This window comes from Ctenocephalides felis, unplaced genomic scaffold (assembly GCF_003426905.1).
Source record: "Ctenocephalides felis isolate EL2017-DRISC unplaced genomic scaffold, ASM342690v1 CF-g0.4_SCAFFOLD_00845, whole genome shotgun sequence".
Taxonomy (NCBI): domain Eukaryota; kingdom Metazoa; phylum Arthropoda; class Insecta; order Siphonaptera; family Pulicidae; genus Ctenocephalides; species Ctenocephalides felis.
The window spans coordinates 38,112,375-38,130,355 of record NW_020536999.1 but is presented as its reverse complement, the minus strand read 5'-3'; the positions used below and the strand labels follow the sequence as shown (position 1 = coordinate 38,130,355).

The 17,981-nt window shown below is 27.1% G+C and overlaps 1 long non-coding RNA gene across 1 annotated transcript in view; it reads right to left on the bottom strand.

Moving 5' to 3' along the window:
* Window positions 1–16,912, bottom strand: part of LOC113363209 — a 215,618-nt gene extending 198,706 nt beyond the window's left edge. The window contains exons 1-3 of the long non-coding RNA XR_003365874.1: window positions 16,885–16,912; window positions 15,004–15,399; window positions 14,830–14,882 (exon numbers count right to left, since the gene is read on the bottom strand). This is a non-coding gene — a long non-coding RNA (uncharacterized LOC113363209). The remainder of the gene's footprint in view (window positions 1–14,829; window positions 14,883–15,003; window positions 15,400–16,884) is intronic.
* Window positions 16,913–17,981: the final 1,069 nt, after the last annotated feature.

Here is a 17,981-nt window from a genome sequence, read left to right as displayed (position 1 = left end):
TTCATATTTGCCATAAAAAATATTTTGATTATTTTCTTCATGAATTGTGACTTGAAAAAAGTTTTCATAATTGATAGTTTAAGTAACAAAAAATGTGTAATGGCAAAGGTTTTCTGTTTTATTTATAATATCTGTACAATATTTCATCTATAATTGAAAAATATGTTTGCTTCATGAAACAATCGTTTGCAGACAATACTATTAGCCTCCTCCAAAAATCGAGACTAATGAGCCGATTCTGTCGTAAAATAGAGCAATGCTATGGCAAAGCGATGTTACGTTCCAATTATACACAAAATGCTACTAAATACTGTCATAAGCAATGTATTTCATGCGCAATAAGGCATTTTACACATAACATTTAACTTCATTCAGGTGATATAAAACAATAGTTCAAAGAACCAGATATGATAACATCGTTTTTTTAGACATTTGTGCATTTTCTAGGTTAGTTTTTTATCTAAATCGCCTGAGTGCACAGCAATCATATTTTGATTTTGATTTTGACAGTTTTTAGTACTACTTTATATGAAAACTGCTACATAACAGTCTTCTTATAACATTGGTCTATTTCACGGCAGAATGTATTCCTTAGATTGCTAGACAGTAGCGTTCTCTTTTTCGCGAAATATAATATAGTAATTTTACTTAGATTTTATAATTTAAATACGGTTTTATTGTAAATATACTCATTGTTATTATGTCAATATTATATTATCGCTATTAATATCGATACTACTTCTTAATAAATTTAGTTTTGTATATCAACTTTGTTTGTAAGCCATTGTAATTATGTCAATATTATATTATAGCTATTAATATCGCTAGTATTTCTTAATAAATTTATTCTTGTTTGTCAACTTTGTTAATGATAAAGTTGATATTCTAATTTTGGAATAATGCTAGAGTGTCAGGAATTTTTTACGACGTGCTAGTTAGTTTTTGGACAAGGCAGGTTCAGATGTTTCGAAGATAATAATGGTAACTCAGTTTTTGAAAGACCGCAGCGTCCGATTTTAATAATTCAAGAACAATTTACTTGTATCGTCAAAATGAAAAATTTTGAGAAGGCAGGTATAGCGGTTACGGAAATCGAGTGAAAAAAAGTGAACACAATGCCACTTGGGGGATCAAAAGCGATCATTAGCTATATGCACATTGAATTATAAGATATTTGATAGAGATTCGAAAAAAAGTTCAAAGTTTTCAAAAGATCTAATTTTTCGAGTCATTTTTGTTTAAAAAATTTCAAAATTTTCAAAAATTTCATTTCTCCAGAGTTGTCAAAAAATTGAAAGGCTCTTTTAAGAAGTTTTATTTTTAGTACGGAAAGTTCCAACAATTTTCCAAAGGCACGATGACATGCACCACTAGTTTTATTCCATTATCCGAATTATTCCTATCAGCTATCGCTCTATTCTTTTTTCCCAGTCTCCTAAGACGCGTGAGGATTTTCTTTGATTCTCTTCTCTGGGTGGAAAAGGATTCCAAAAACTCGAAGTCTCAGAACCGAACGCCCCATTCGTTAAATCGTGGCAAGGGGATCTTGATATTGGTTTCTTTCATTGCAAATTATCCGTGACTAAGATCACACAATGAGATGATGCCAGACCAAGTCGGTAGGTCTGGAGAAACGCACTAGGGAAGATAGGTGGACGCAAAGTCGTGTTTGTGTGGAGAGAAAAAGGTGATGAAAATAGTATTGAAACTTAGAAAATAAAAACTACTGTTAATGCAACTTCTAATTACTAATTATAAAAGAATTTTTCAATTGTAAAAAAAAATATTTTTGTCTATTTGTTAATGGAAATCATAATAATGAACAATCTTGTCATTCAAAATGAGGGTGTGAAAAAAAAATAAATATAGAACAAAACTAGAAAAAATAAGAAGTAAAAATAAAATTCAAATATAATAACCCAATAAAGAGGTAGAAATAGGCATACAAAAAATTTAATCGATTGGCAGTGCATAGTTATTACTACACATATTAAATTATCACTGATCGTAGACGTTTTAAAATTAGAAGTAAAGATAATGTGTGCAACTAAAAAAATATGATCATACAATCAAAATCGATCTGAGCTATAAAAATATTCACAAAAATACATTAGTTACATAATGTTACATAAGTAAGATTGTATAATTGTTACAGAAGCTTCAGACAATATTTCCGAATACTGTGAATTTAAATAAATTGAATAACTGGATATTTTGTTATGTGAACTTAAATTCATCGATTTTTTTATAACGGGCATATAGAATAATGTAGGAATTTCAACAAGTTCAATTCCTAACAAATTTTAAGTTTTGTTTTGACAATAATATAATGATGCAGGTTTAGAACGTTACTGAATAAATTATAATTATACTGAATAAATATTAAGACAATCTTATTGTTAGTGTTAAAGTTTCAGTGTTTTCTGATAATTATTTATTGCGAAGTATATTTCAAACACTCTTTAAGTGAAGAAGTTTAATTTTTATTTATTTATTATTCACAGTATATTTCAAAAATCAGATTATAAATACAATCTATCAGCTGAAAGTGAATGTTGAAAATCAAAATAATGAAAAAAGGAAGGAAAATGAAAGGATTAAATAAATTAATAAATGATAATCAAATAATGAAAATATTAATAAGGTTAACAATAATAATATCAATAATAATAAAAAATAATTATAAGTAACTTGTGTGAAACATTTTTGTTCTGTATAACAGAAGAGAAAAAAAGAGTGAAAAAATAAAAATTAAATATAAATCTATTCAAACTACTGTATTATTAAAGGATTATTCGTAATATGATCAGCACTACTATTTCCAATTTGCATTAAAGAAATTTGTACACCGTATAAGTTTTTCGATGGGCCGTGAAGGATTCAGAAAGTTTTGATTGGTTGTTTGGAAATGGATGACATTTCTGAAAAGTTTTGGGTATAGAAAAGTCTACGAGGTCTATAGAGGAAACGACTAGATTTTATTATACATAATTATGTACTCGAGGGACTATAATCTTTACCTTACAGCGGTAATACATTTTGCAAAAAGCCTTTTAAAATTATAACTAAATACTATTAAAAAAACATAATTAGTACCCAAATTTCTCACAGTATAATTAGTTTTTTTTACTTTTTGAAAAAATATTTGTTCCATTTATGTTCCTATAAGTTCATATATATACCGGCACATTCAGTAAAAAGATATACAAAAATGCGGTTTACTAGAAAGAATTTTTAATCTTAAGATGATGTTTCTAATAGATTTATTTTAAACAAATTGAGAGTATTATTTAATAGTTTGAATAAATTCTTGATACTTCAAAGAATTCAACTATTATATTAACTGTGACAAAAAATCAATAAAAATGTGATTCAGATACAACTTCTATAAGCCAAATACCAATCGATTTAGGATTTGTGTATTGAAATTCTCTATTTCTACATCCTTTCTGATGAATTACGCCTGTATTTTAATTTTTCTATTTATTTTTTCTAGTTTTGTTTCATATTCAGTTTTTTCTCTCATCCTCATTTTGTATAACAAGACTGCTTCCGTTAACAAATAGACAAAAATATTTTTTTACAATTGAAAAATCCCTTTGTTGAAATGAAACAAATACTAAAATCCCTGTTACAACATCGTATTATTTCTGGTAACAAATACCTCTATATATTTCTATTCTAGTAAATGATTTCACATCCTATAACTTGGACCAAATTCAATTCTGAAGATTTTGTCCCAGACAAAGGCGCAGAGTTCCCGTTAGTTGTACAGTGGGCGCTTCCTGCATCCAACGAACCCGGCAAATTTGAATTCAATTTATAATTTGAATTTGAATCGGGACGAGAGACCGTTTATGGGACGTGATGTCGGCGAACTGACTACTAGTTTAGGCAAAACTTTTGAATAGATCCCGAGCCGAAATATTCAAAGTTCAAAGATATTTTGATATGTTGATGATTCCTTTAATTTAAAAAAAGAACACAAATGGTAACAGAAAAGTTTAATCTAACTAGTGGTGTATGGCATCGTGCTTTAAGGCAAATTGCTAGAACTTCCCGTACTGTAATGAAATATTTGAGAAATATTAAATGTTTTCAAATAGATTATCATAAATACTGGAACTTGTATGTGTTTACAAAAAAGTGTATAAACAAAATTGAATCAATCAAATTTAAAATGAAGGACATTGTCTTATTTGTAAGAATTATATAACAGAATATCAAAGTTAAATTATATTTTTTTGAAGTATATTAGAGAGCTTTAGAACTTTAAACAAAATTAAAATTAAAATCCGAATTATTTTCGATATTAAATTTTTTTTTTGAAAAAAAAAAATTTAAAACAAAAAAAACACCAAAAACAATTGTTTTGACAATACAATTTTGAATCGTTCAAATCTTATGCTTATTTCTCTCAAAAACTGTCATTTTCTGCACATTTAGCCCAATATCTCCTAAACTTTTCATTATTTTAGGGAAAAAAACTTAAAAAATTCTAGTAAAAATTTGTAGATTCAATCTCGATTTAGCAAATAGTGGCAATTCGTAAATCTTCAGAAGACATGAATTCCTCGATGTAATAGTAAGATATAGTAAGTATATTTATATAAATTATAACATTTTTAAATATAGATTAATAAAGCTCTTAGGAATAAATTAAGTTTAAAAAGCAGTTAAAGAAAAGTGAGCTTCATCATGAATATGCTGATAGAGACAAATAGTATCAAAATATTTGCAACATTATAGAACAATTAAGAACAAAAAAAAAATGCTTCTAATTTATTAATTCTGACTGAAATAATAGATATTATTTGTATTTATAAAAAATTAATTAATAAGTAAATAGTTAAAATTATATAATTATCAATAAAATATTGCGAATTTTATATCGAATAGAAAAACAACTACTGAATTGTTTTTTTTTCAATATGCCCTTGTTGTATACAATGTCCCTTTTCGGCCGAATATTGTAAATTCATCAAATTTATTGAATGTTCTTTGCTGGACAGTTGTAAATAGAAGAGATAATAAAAAATGAAAAAAATGTTTTAAATCCTTAATCTTAAAGAGGCTCAGATTCTCAAATAATGTTTCTCTAAAGTTGTTTGTGACATGTAATTAAATTTTGATAGATTTAATTCATGAAACAGTTGTGTTATATTAAAAAAAATAGTTACTTCAAAAATATAAGCAGATATTTACATTACAATTCGAAATATAATTACTTACAATTAGAATCAGCAAGTTCAAATATTGTTTAATAGTTGTGCATTATCCGAATAAACGACGAAGTTTAGTAATTTCGACATAAATAATGCTTATTATGGTTATAACTCGTAATACCTCTTGTTGCTCTATAGTTTGCAGTTTCTTGGAAAATTGTAAGGAGAAAATATATAAGAGAACAGCTGAATACAGAAGAGTTTAGTAAAGTTCAAAAATCAAGATGTAGTAATTTGAATCATGAGAGTTGAATTACATTGAATAAAATAAAACGCAGTAGAATATTTTAACTTTATATATATTTATATATATATATATATATATATATATGTATATATATATATTAATTTTGTATTAATTCTTAATCCTGACTTACCAATATAAGCTCGTTTTATTATTATGGCACATTTGTTTAATGTTCACATAGTACAAAAAACTGCACTGAGTTGTACAAATCACAGTTTGTTCTTTTATATAAAAACACTTTTGTAATTATCACTACTTATCACAAGTTCTTCTTAAAGTAGCAATAAATTCATTCGCGTAAATGTTTTTCTGTAATTATAACGCCAAAAGAATAAAATATATTTATTAAGAAAATTTTTGATAAAAATCTTAGTAATATTAACAATTTGTAATAAATAATAATAGAAGTGCTATTTAACGGTTGTTAAACGTAAAATATTACTTTTCGACAATATTTAAATATGTACTGACAATCATAAAAGTGGTTAACAAAAAATCTTCAAAAATTAATTAAAAATTAGTTCATATGCATAACATAAAAATTATTCATATGCTAGTTGTACTTATTACCAAAACAAACCGATTGTTTCAAAATTGTTCAGAATTCTATAAAAATGCCATAGAATATATAACTGTTATTAAATGATAGCGAGTATTATTACTTAAATATATTTACTCTTTGATGTGATATTAGGATAACAAAATTAAAAAAAAAAATCAATTACTAAAGTGATTGGTTTTAGGGAATTTAATAAAAATTAACTGTTATTAATCTTATGAAAAAACATATTTTTTACTGAAACAAACTTTTAATTTAAACACATGTAATAAAAAATATTTACCAAACGTTTATTTGAATTCTAAATTAGATTGAAACAAAATTTTAAACTCAATGGCGCATATTGAGAATGAAATAAAAAAAATATTTAAGAAAAGTTTGAATTAATATTACTCGCAATAAAAGTACTCAACGAACGTTTATTTGCGATCTAAACTGAATTCTAGCATAATTTTAAATATAATGCCATTGTTCAAACTAAAGTTGATATGAAAAAAATCTCAGTAAACACAAAATTATTAATTTTTCAGTTCGATAGGTAATAAGTCTTTTAGTAATAAAATATCCAAAAATTATTTGAAAAATTAGTACGATTATCAAACACTGATTAATTCAAAGAACGCATAATTTGCCAATGTAAAAATTTTAAAAGGGCAATGATTTTTATCCAAAATTATAACTTTATTACTAAGCTAATTATTTAGTTTATTTAAAAAAAACTTGTTTTTATAACTATTAAGATCATATAAATTAAACAAAAATTGTTGATCTCTCGTTCAAAATAATTTTACAAAAATTTAAATACCTGAAGCACTACTAATATAAAAATATTCATTACATGTCTCTATATTAATCTTGTGCCTAAGCGCGAATTGGTATTTCCCACGTGCAAAGTAGTCTACGCGTTCGCTACGATTTGCTACGATTTAGCTACGTTCGGTTACATTAAATTTGCTAAGAGACCTGTTATCCGTACTGCTGCGCGTACGGTACTGAATCGTAGCACACCTGAGCCCCACAGACAGTCACTGTCTTATGCAATTGCATCCTTTACTTGCGCCGTGATGCAAACCCCCAGAATTGCATTCCTATGCGATACGCGTCGGAAAAAAATTCTAGTCAAATGAGGGTAATAGATTATGAGGTGCTTTAACAAATTAAATTAATCAAATCTTATTATGTGCATTTTTGTCTAACTATTACTTATATGCAAAGATACAAAATAGTAAGGTTTTCTATTTGAACATTTGGTCATCTTCACACTCGTAAATTTTCTGCTGAGCATATATATTTACTAATATTTGATCATGACGTTTATCCTTTTTCACAAATATTGTTAAAAATCTCTGCTCGTCTTATTTATTAATAGATCACAGAATAAAAAAAAATAAAAAAAAATTGTTCAACAAATACTGAAGTATATATTTAAGAACTAAGTTCAATGAAAATATTCTTTATAGTGGTGAAACTTAAAAAAAAACGAAGAAATTGATTTTTACTTACTAGACTTGAAATATCAAGTGTGATATAATTTTCTATTATGAATATCATATAGCAAAGCATTTGCTGGACTATTATGATTTTATCTGCCCGTTGTATTTTTGTAGTAGTATTTTTGACTTCGACTATGAATCTCTTCTCTGAAAAAAATTGTTCCTCGATTTTTCTACAGTAATGATTTGTTTAAGTATAAAATAGTAAAATAATTTTGAAAACAACATTTTGCAAAAACAAATAACAAAATATAAAAGAAAAGTATTAAAGCGAAAAAAACAACACACAGTTCAGTTCAATTTACTCAATAATTATGATAATATAAATAAAACTAGGGCGTTGTGATGAGCGTGGTCAACTGATGTTAAGGATGGGGGTTGATTAGACCCTTTCGGAATAGCTTATTGAATTTGACTCAATAGCTATTCCGAGGATTTTGTACAATCGAGTATATTAATAATATACTAGATGTTATCTGCTTTAAAGGCCCAATCGGATGGTGACTTCGTCCGGAATTCACATATCGCTGTAGGAATTGTATGCTGAGAAAGGAATTGACTTCAAAAGCCCAAATAAGGAACACTAGTTGCGATTAGTAAAGTATTTATTTACACAAATAACATCTAATACTCTATAAATTTAATAAAACTCATACGGAAAATCCAGCGAACAACGTACATGACAAGCGAGATCTCATAAAAACGCTCATGATTAGCGTTTATATGCAAAATCTTTTTCTTTCGGGATTGCCATAAATATTGTCTAATTCTTACACATGTAGTTTGCTCGGGAACTGAATTTTTAACTGAAATTTTAACATAAATTACTTTGTCAAACTATACGAATCATTATGTTTTTTATCATTATCACTTATGTTTTTTTTAAAATAACGGTCAACATACAGTGAGCTATTGCAAAATAAATAAAAATGTATTTTGAAATATGATAAAAAATATCGTAGGCCACACTCCAGAGAGAGAAGTCAAAGGTTTTGATGAACTAATGTTTGTTATAAAATGATTATAAAGTATCAATAGTACTATTTCCGAATAGTATATACTGCCCGATAGTATATATGTAGTCAATTTGAAGATTACCCACTAGAATATATACTTTGAACTATGATATATTGAGTAGAACCTTGCATATTACAAAATTTTTGGATAATAAAACCAAAAAGCATTTTTGCACTTTGTTCAGAGCATTTATGTTTGTAGTCTTATTAGGATTAAAGAGGTGTGGTCTTCCACTATACAAAAGATATTTGAAATTGTAAAAATAAAGTATTATGAAAATGTGATAAAATAATACTTTGCGCACATAAAATTTTGTTAAACAACTAGTAACTGATGCAGTTTTATTTTTTACTTATGTAAAACTGTACTTATATAATTAACGATAAAAAAATCTACCATCTAGTTACTAATTTTCGGTGTTTTTACATATTACATGTTCCACTTTTAATAATATTGCATCATTTATCTAGAAATTGTTTTGTCAATTTAAATAAGTTTTTTGCTGATTTTCACTCTAATACATATCTTTCTGTACTGTAAATCTCTTTCCAACGGAAAAGTCCAAACCAATAATCGAGAAAAGCTATAAATCAAACGGGTTCAAATTTACATAAACATTCGATGAAACTCGGCGCAATTAACGCAGCGAGATTAAAATATTCGAATTCAAGGCATTTTGATTGAAATATCTGAGGGCGCAAAACAATGAACGAGGTAAAGGAATTTCATTATATATTTTTTTATATTTATGCGGTATATACTTCTTATATCTTAACTTATTTAAATAAATTATATACTTTAATTTACATATTAATTTATGATACGTGAGATATAACAAAATAATTGCACTATTCTTGCATTTTAATCCAAAATGTGATGGCTTATAATTATATAAATTATTGAAAATTTTGAAAACATGCGAATTAAAAAATTATAATATATCGAAAATGGCAGAGTTTTAGTTTACACAACACTGAGTAATGATTTAGCAGCACAACTTAAAATCATCGTTTTTTCATCACCATTATCAACACAAATAGTGCCAAAATATCTATTATTCCGCGTAATTTTGTTATTAATTTCACGCAGGTTTTTGAACATTTTGTGTATGTCTGCAGAAACATTTTTTTGTGATTTGACTGGTTAAAAAAATATTCGATTCCTTTTGATGAGGAGACGTGCTAATCAGTTTTTGACGAAAACAGGTACAGCGGATTCGGGGAGATAGAGCAAAAAGTGCTAAAAATGTTAGTTTTTAAGAGAACCGATCAACCATATTGAATGATACAAAAAAACATTCGATTTGTAATGATGGGAAGAAGTGGTGATTAGATTTTGGTAAAGGCAGGTCGATTAAAGCAACAATGCAGCAATTCCAAATTATATGAAAGGAGAAAAAGTTCATTCATTTATGTTTAGCTATTTTTTACACACGTAATCACGTTCAAATTATAGTAGTTTCAATAAAAATGAAAAGTCAAAAATTGAAGTATAATCAAAATTTTTAGAAAAAAATCCGGGTATTAGTAATTCACGAGTAGGCAATCATATGCCAAAACTATATTTGACATATAATATGTATTAATACTGCTCGAAATATTATTTTCTATTGTTAAAAAAATATTGTTCAGAATTATTTCAGCTTAAAATAGATCAATTTAAATGTATACACCTTACATATATGTCAGTCTATTTTCTATAAGTAATTAACCCATTATAATTTTACGAAATGTTATTTACCTTGAACTATTTCATACATCTTTCTTTTATTATTCGCGTAATTTTAATTCAACGTTACATTTTCTTTTGGGGCAAAAGTAAATCTTTAATTTCTTCAATTATCATAACTTATCATAATTGAGAAACTAAAATTAATGAATGCCATTGAAATATATAACCAGAGCAAACTATAACGCAAAGTTCATTTCCTCCGAGCGCAGTTTTACAATCTAATTATTTTTATTTAATCTTGCTGAATGAAGTATTTTACGACTCCGAGACGAAAATTACGAGTTATGATCTTTAAGCACTGTGACGAACAATTTCTTTAACAGAGATTTAATGTACATAGGAGGCAGTATTATACTTACAGTTAATTGATATTTTAATCAAGGAAAGAATGATTTAAAATTAAAGTTAACATTGGACTTATAGGATATTTCATGTATCAAGGCATTTATACGTTGCGAATTGTTATATCTAGAAAAATGTTTCATTCAATCAAAAATTAATCGAATATTTGAATTAATTTTTATGAATTTATTTTATAAATTCATGTATGATATGACTATCACTCTTTAAAATAATTTTCTATATTACACTATCATTTGATATTTTTGGCATATATATTTCATGTATATAAGAATTATACTACATGCTATATGTAGTTTACAATAAATCGCATTTAGGATATATTATTTTAATAATCGAGCCAAAATCAACAAATATCTGCAATATTGTCACGATTGTTTTTATTGTAAGTTTAATTAAAAGTGCTCGAATCGAGTCCTGGTACTATATCCAAAAATTAATTGTAAAAATTACAAATTAAAAATTTAAATTGCGAATATACTTGAAATCGAGATACTATTAACATAAAATAGGATTTCCATGATTATAAGAAATAATGACCTGATATAATTTGGAATACGATACATATTTTTATGATATTCCTGGTAGAAATGTAGAATACGATATATATATTTTAATTTATTTATTCATTTATTTATGGCTTAATACGATATAAAAAGTTGAAATTGAAAATCAAACAAAAATAAAAGTAACTAAATGCTGTAAGGAGCCAAATCAATGAAAAGTTACCAAAAAAAATTAAATGCATCGGTCTTTTTGTGCTATGTTAATTTTTACTTACGTTGAGGAAATAGTAAAGTAACTGAAGTCTTACTAGTTTTACAAGAAATCTTGTAAAATATATATGTAAAATTATGAATTGCATTCTTCCCAATATTTATTATTAATTAACGGTATATTCAAATTTGAATTACCAAATGCCCATAAACTACCCTTCAATATAAATCTGTTTCTTTTATAAATTCAATATAAAAATAAAAACACTATTAAAATCCTTATTAGTTCTACTACACAAATTATAAAAATAAAAATGTAAAATTGATAAATTGTAATAATGCTATTTTAAGTAATATCGAACGTTACACTTCAATTTGTCTAACTAATTATACTTATGAAGTAGTTTTATTATGAAAATTATGCATTTTTCCTTATATATTCCTTATATAATGTGTAATATCATTAAAGATAACAAAATGCAAATAATATTTAAACTCTTATTAGCTCTTCCCATTAATTCTAATGATTTAAATTATATCCAATGCTATATTTATTATTATTTATTAGACTTGCCTCACTATTGCACTATTAAACTAATATTTGTATTCCGCATGTTAAAATTCCAAATGTTAATTATCATTTAAGATAATAATAAAATAAGAATTTAAATTCATTAATTCTACTATGGATCTTGTGTAAAGAAAAATGTACAATTGTAAATAGCATTAGTTCAACTATTTTGAATAATATTCAAAAATTTACTAATATTGAAATATGACATTGTTTGTTTCAAGGGTAGTTTTTGGTAAAATCATGACTTCTGTTCAGTATTGTCCTCTTTCCACATAAAAATATATTTATACGTTTCGCTTCAGTTATCAGTGTTTGGCGCCCTTGAATTTGGAGCTGAGATTAATTAGATGGGGGTGAAGTGAGACATCCCCAGGCGCTCTTTGACTGATCGCATACGACTACGGATGCGGGCAAGATGCATTTTTCCAGAAAATAAAATATGAATATAACAAATATATTTAAATTTAATAATAAAATTTAAACAAATTTCTTACATTAACAATTGATGAGTCTATAATTTTAATTTAATAGTTAATACTAATGCATCGGTATAATTAAAGAGGTTTCGATTATAAAGTGCAAACCAGAAAATCAGAATTATATTTATGAGTTGAAAAAAATTTTATAAAAAAAATAAACAATGAGTTTAAAATTTTAATTCAAGTTCAGTTCTACCGCATAGAGGTTTGGATTTGTATGCGCTATCTAATCAAATCTAATGAATATAAATAAGATATTTTTGTACAAGATTTCAAGAATTTTTTATAATAGTATATAATATATAGAATTATTTGAAGCAACTTGCTTTTCATAAAAAACATTTAAACAACTATCATTTTTTTAATTTAAAAATATACAAAACTACCTTATAAAATTTTGGTGTATAATTAACAAATCTCAAAAGGACTGATTTAATCAAAATTATGTTTAAATATGTTTGTAGTGTGAATACTATTTTTGCTTTTGAATAAAGAGCAAAAAAGCGGAAGGGAGATATTTGACAACCTAATATTTGTATACTTTCATTTGGCTCTTTACAATTTTATTTTAATCGAATTAATTGAATGGCAAAAACAAAATATATACAATAGTGAAGAAAAAAAGTTAAGATAATTTTGTTAGCAGGTTCCGTATACGAAATATATGAATAAAACTTCATTAATTCCATTCCGATGTTCAGTTTAAGTTTGAGTGTCAAGTAAAATGGGTAACTTCGGTTGTTTTTATAACACTAAAAATTTCGGAATTTATTCATTACTTATTTGCCATGTTGTAAATGTTGAGACAAACAAGTTCACATTTTTTTAAAATAGCACAAACAAGTTATTGGACAATTATAAGCTAAACTAAAATCGCTATACTGGTGGGCATCTCATAATCAACTGAATTTCCAAAATTGTGCAAGATCTATATTGCTTGTAGTATATTCAGCATAAAACTTTTGATCAAAATTGGTCCAAACTATTCAAACCCGACAAAATGTTCAGCTCCTGCGTCTCAATCAAGAAAAAAGTTGCTTCAAATGTTAACCATTAATAAACAAACGTCAGAAACCAGTGTCAAACAACCTACAAATTTTAGCAAGTAGATAATCCTAAAAAACGTGAAACATTATTCGAAATCTTAGGAAGAGATATCAAATTTTAAAACAAGTTATTGAACTTTGTAATTTGTTCACATGTTGAACTTGGATGATGTATTTAATTAAGTAGCTAGAACTATATTATAATAATGTCTTGAAACAGTTAAAAGATACTTGAAAAAATTGAATTTTAATAATTTCATTCCAATGTTTATCGAAATGCTCATTATCAATTAATTATAATAATCTGCATCAAATAAATTGTCGAGTTAAAACTTAAACACACTGAACATCAAAGTATTTCTCTTGATATTTTGTTTTAGAATTTTACACCAATACATCAGTTAGTTAAAATTTTCTGATTCAATATAAGTTAAGTATATTTGTTACTGGATCATCTACTACGATCCAAATTCTATCCCAGCCAACATGATAAATTTTGTGAGGGTAACAATTTTTACCAAACTATCATTTCGTAGACGAGTAAAAGAATAAAGGGGACAAAACAGGCGCGTGAACTGAATAACAATAACATCGCTTCCATTGAAAGAAGAAAATATGATTAATGTAGTTAGGTGTATCATTGATTCATATATTTTTCTGCACGTCTCGACGAGAGATATCCTTCTTATGAGGAATTGTATATAAGACATTAAATGACAATTTAAAGACGTAATATATTAATCACTCTGTATAATACATCTAATATTTCTGCTTTGCATTTATAAAAAATACCGCAGCCCAATTTAAATATCTTCGTGATATTCACTTAATGTGTTATATATCACAACAGACCAACGTTATGGCAAAGCCATGTTATGCTCCAACTTGCATTCATTATGCTAGTGAAACATACTGAATACTGTTAAAATGCCATGTATTTGCTGTGCATTTAGGCATTTAGGCGTTTTATACATAAACTGCAACGTCACTCTTATGTTGCAAAGCTGGGTCAGAAAGACCCTGATATCTAAGATCGTTTTTTGACATTTGTGCGGTTTCTAGGTTAGATTTTCTATCTGACAACCTGAGATAAACGCCTGAGAGAAACGCCTGACTACACAGCAACCACATGACTATTGGAAGTATTTAGTATGGAAAGTACTTCATAACATAGCATTGGTCTGTTGAGCGGCAGAATTGGCCCATGTAGAAAATAAGAGGATTTTTTCATTTCCATGTTTGGTTGTATTTTATAAATAATTGGTAAAGTATCCAAATCGTTTTGAACATTAAGGCAGTATGTATATGAAGTAACATCATTTGAAATCGATATTAGCATGTGATCATACTATTAAATCTAAAAAATATCTGAAACTACTCACCGTAAGCGAAGAAGCACCGATCCTTTTGGGACATCATATTCCCAATTTGTTGTCTAAAATAGAAACAATGTGTTTGAAATATAAGACCAGAAAATCATAAAAATCATTTGGAATCGAAAATACTGTAGTAGGAATCAATCAAAATTGATTAAAGTTAGTATCATTTGTATTTACCTCTCGATTCTCAGAAGCGAGCCCCCGTCGGAAATCCTGGTCACTGAATAGACGACAATTTATTTACACTAAAATCACGACACACATTTATTTTGAAGTAAAAAATACTAATTCACACTGCACTAAATAAATTTACTTTTGAAAACAAGTAAAAAGTCGGCCACCAAAATAGCGCTAAAAATCGGAATTAATTACTAATTTACAAGCACTGCACTAAACAAAAAAAAAATTACATAAAAAAACAGACACCAAAATATCACTAAAAGTCCGAATTAATCACCAACTTTAGAGAATATGTATAAAAACTGACATCAACATAGTTTGAAATGAGTTGAACACACTGAAACGCACTCGATAGTACCACTGCATTATGTTTACAAATTAAACAACGCAAATCTGAAACAAAAATTATAAAATCTTTAACATAATATTGTTTTAATATATGTTTTGATGCATTTTTACAATCAACATAAAATGATAAACTTTTCCTGAAGGAACTATTTGAATAAACATCGAAAATATATTTGTATGTCTCGTACATATATTTGGGGCAAAACGTAAGTACTGCTGTGAAGTAAATTAAAATAGTTAAAAATAAATTATAATGAACGGATTATAATAACAAGTTTGTGTAATTGCATTAATTACAATAATATATGTATTTGAAATATAATTATATTCCTGTAGGGTAAGTTATTGTAATGGGTCGAAAATCGAAATTAAAATTTTTTACATTTCTCGACGTTTTGAAGGTTTCTGAACATTTTGGCATACCTCAGAAAAAATTGATGTGTGTGTGTATGTATGGATACAAATTTCCAGCCACGTTTTCGGGCGCACGGATCAACCGATTAGAATGGTTCAATAAATATTCGGTTCCTGTTGATAGGAAGATGAGCTGATTAGTTTTTGGCAAAGGCTGGTCCAGCAGTTACGGAGATAAAGAGCAAAGAGTGCAGAAAATACAAATCGAGTTTTTGAGAGAACGGAGCATCCGATTTGAATGACCTAACAACATTCAATTAGTAATGATTGGGAAAAGTGTTTTAGTTTTTTGCAAAAGCAGGCCCAGCCATTTCGAAGATACGGAGTTAAATATGTAAAAAATTGCATTTTTTGAGAGAACTAAGCGTCCGATTTAAATGATTCAAAGAACTTTCTGCTTGTCTTAACAAAATAATTGATTTTGGAAAAAAAATTTGTTTATTTTTTTTTTTTTTAATTTTTTGTATATCGAAATTAATTCAGATTTTATTTTTAATTCTGACTATAGTTTTAATATACTTTAAACAAATAATTTCAGCTTTGCAATTCTGTTTATATAATTCTTATAAATATTAGACAATGTTACAATATTTATAATAATCTATTTGAAAACATTCAGTATTCCTCGATGCCACACACCCCACTAGTTATTTTCCTGGAACGACCTGCCAAACTCCCACAAAATAACAGAATTCAAAATTCAATGCGATTGAGAACCATTCATGTACCCGTATGTGAAAAAATACCAAATTTAAAAGAATATTACAGGATTATAATATATACATCAATAACCATCATTCAAATTAATAGAATTAATATTTGATTATCATTAAATATATATTATTGCTCATGAGAACTACACTCCTCATTTATTTTTTATTTTTCATGGCTTACTTGCTATTTTTATTATCCTGGGGCGACCTACCAATATCCTACAAAATAACAGAACTCAAAATTAAATGCGATTGAGAACCATTCATATACCCGTATGTGAAAAAATACCAAATTTAAATAAATATTACTGGATTATAATAAATACATCAATAACCATCATTCAAACTAATAGAATTAATATTTGATTATCATTAAATATATATTATTGCTCATGAGACTTACGTGCACCACGCGGTTTGGCATATTCACGATGATAAAAAATTGTTAAAAATAATACACAAAACAATTAAACAATGTCGATTAATGTAAGTACTTAATACTTGAACGATTAAATAAATAAATACGCTGATGTAAACGGATTAAGAAAAAATATAACGCGGACCGACAGCACTTCGACGCTGAGATGTTAATTCCTCGAAGGAAAACATTTTGAAATAAATTGTAATGAACGTATTATGATAAATTTTTGTAATGGTATTATTTGTAATATTACAATAATATTTATATTTGAATTATAATTTTCCTATTTACATTGAATTTTTTAAATACAATAAGAAAGCAAGCCTGCCAATCTATTTCTGTCAAAACAAACCACATTTATTTTTTTATTTTTCACGGCTTACTTGCTATTTTTATTATCCTGGCACGACCTGCCAAACTCCCACAAACTAGAAGAACTCAAAATTCAATGCGATCGAGAACCATTCATATACCCGTATGTGAAAAAATACCAAAAAATAAATATTACTGGATTATAATAAATACATCAGTAACCATCATTCAAACTAATAGAATTAATATTTGATTATCAATAAATATATATTATTGCTCATGAGACTTACCTGCACCACGCGGTTTGGCATATTCACGATGATAAAAATATGTTAAAAATAATACACAAAACAATTAATCGAAGTCGATTAATATAAGTCCTTAATACTTGGTTAACGATTAAACAAATAAATACGCGGATGTAAACGGATTAAAAAAAATATATATCGCCGACCGACAGCACTTCGGCGATGTGATGTTAATTCCTCGACGGCTGCAGCGAGAAGACCTTCACCGCACCAATGTCGATTTGATAATGTAAAAACGAAGACAGAACAATTTTTTTAATGTTGGATTAGATATGTTGGACAATTGCATTGTGATTAGTTCATATGCAGATGTCGATTCTATCAGTTAACAACTATTTGACAGTTCACCTGAGTGTGTTGTCTTCAATTGTGCAAAAAGGGATGTTTTCGGTAAGCGCGCCGCCACGAGCGAATACGATGATTCATCGTCTGGCAATTCGATTTCGTACTAAATCATGA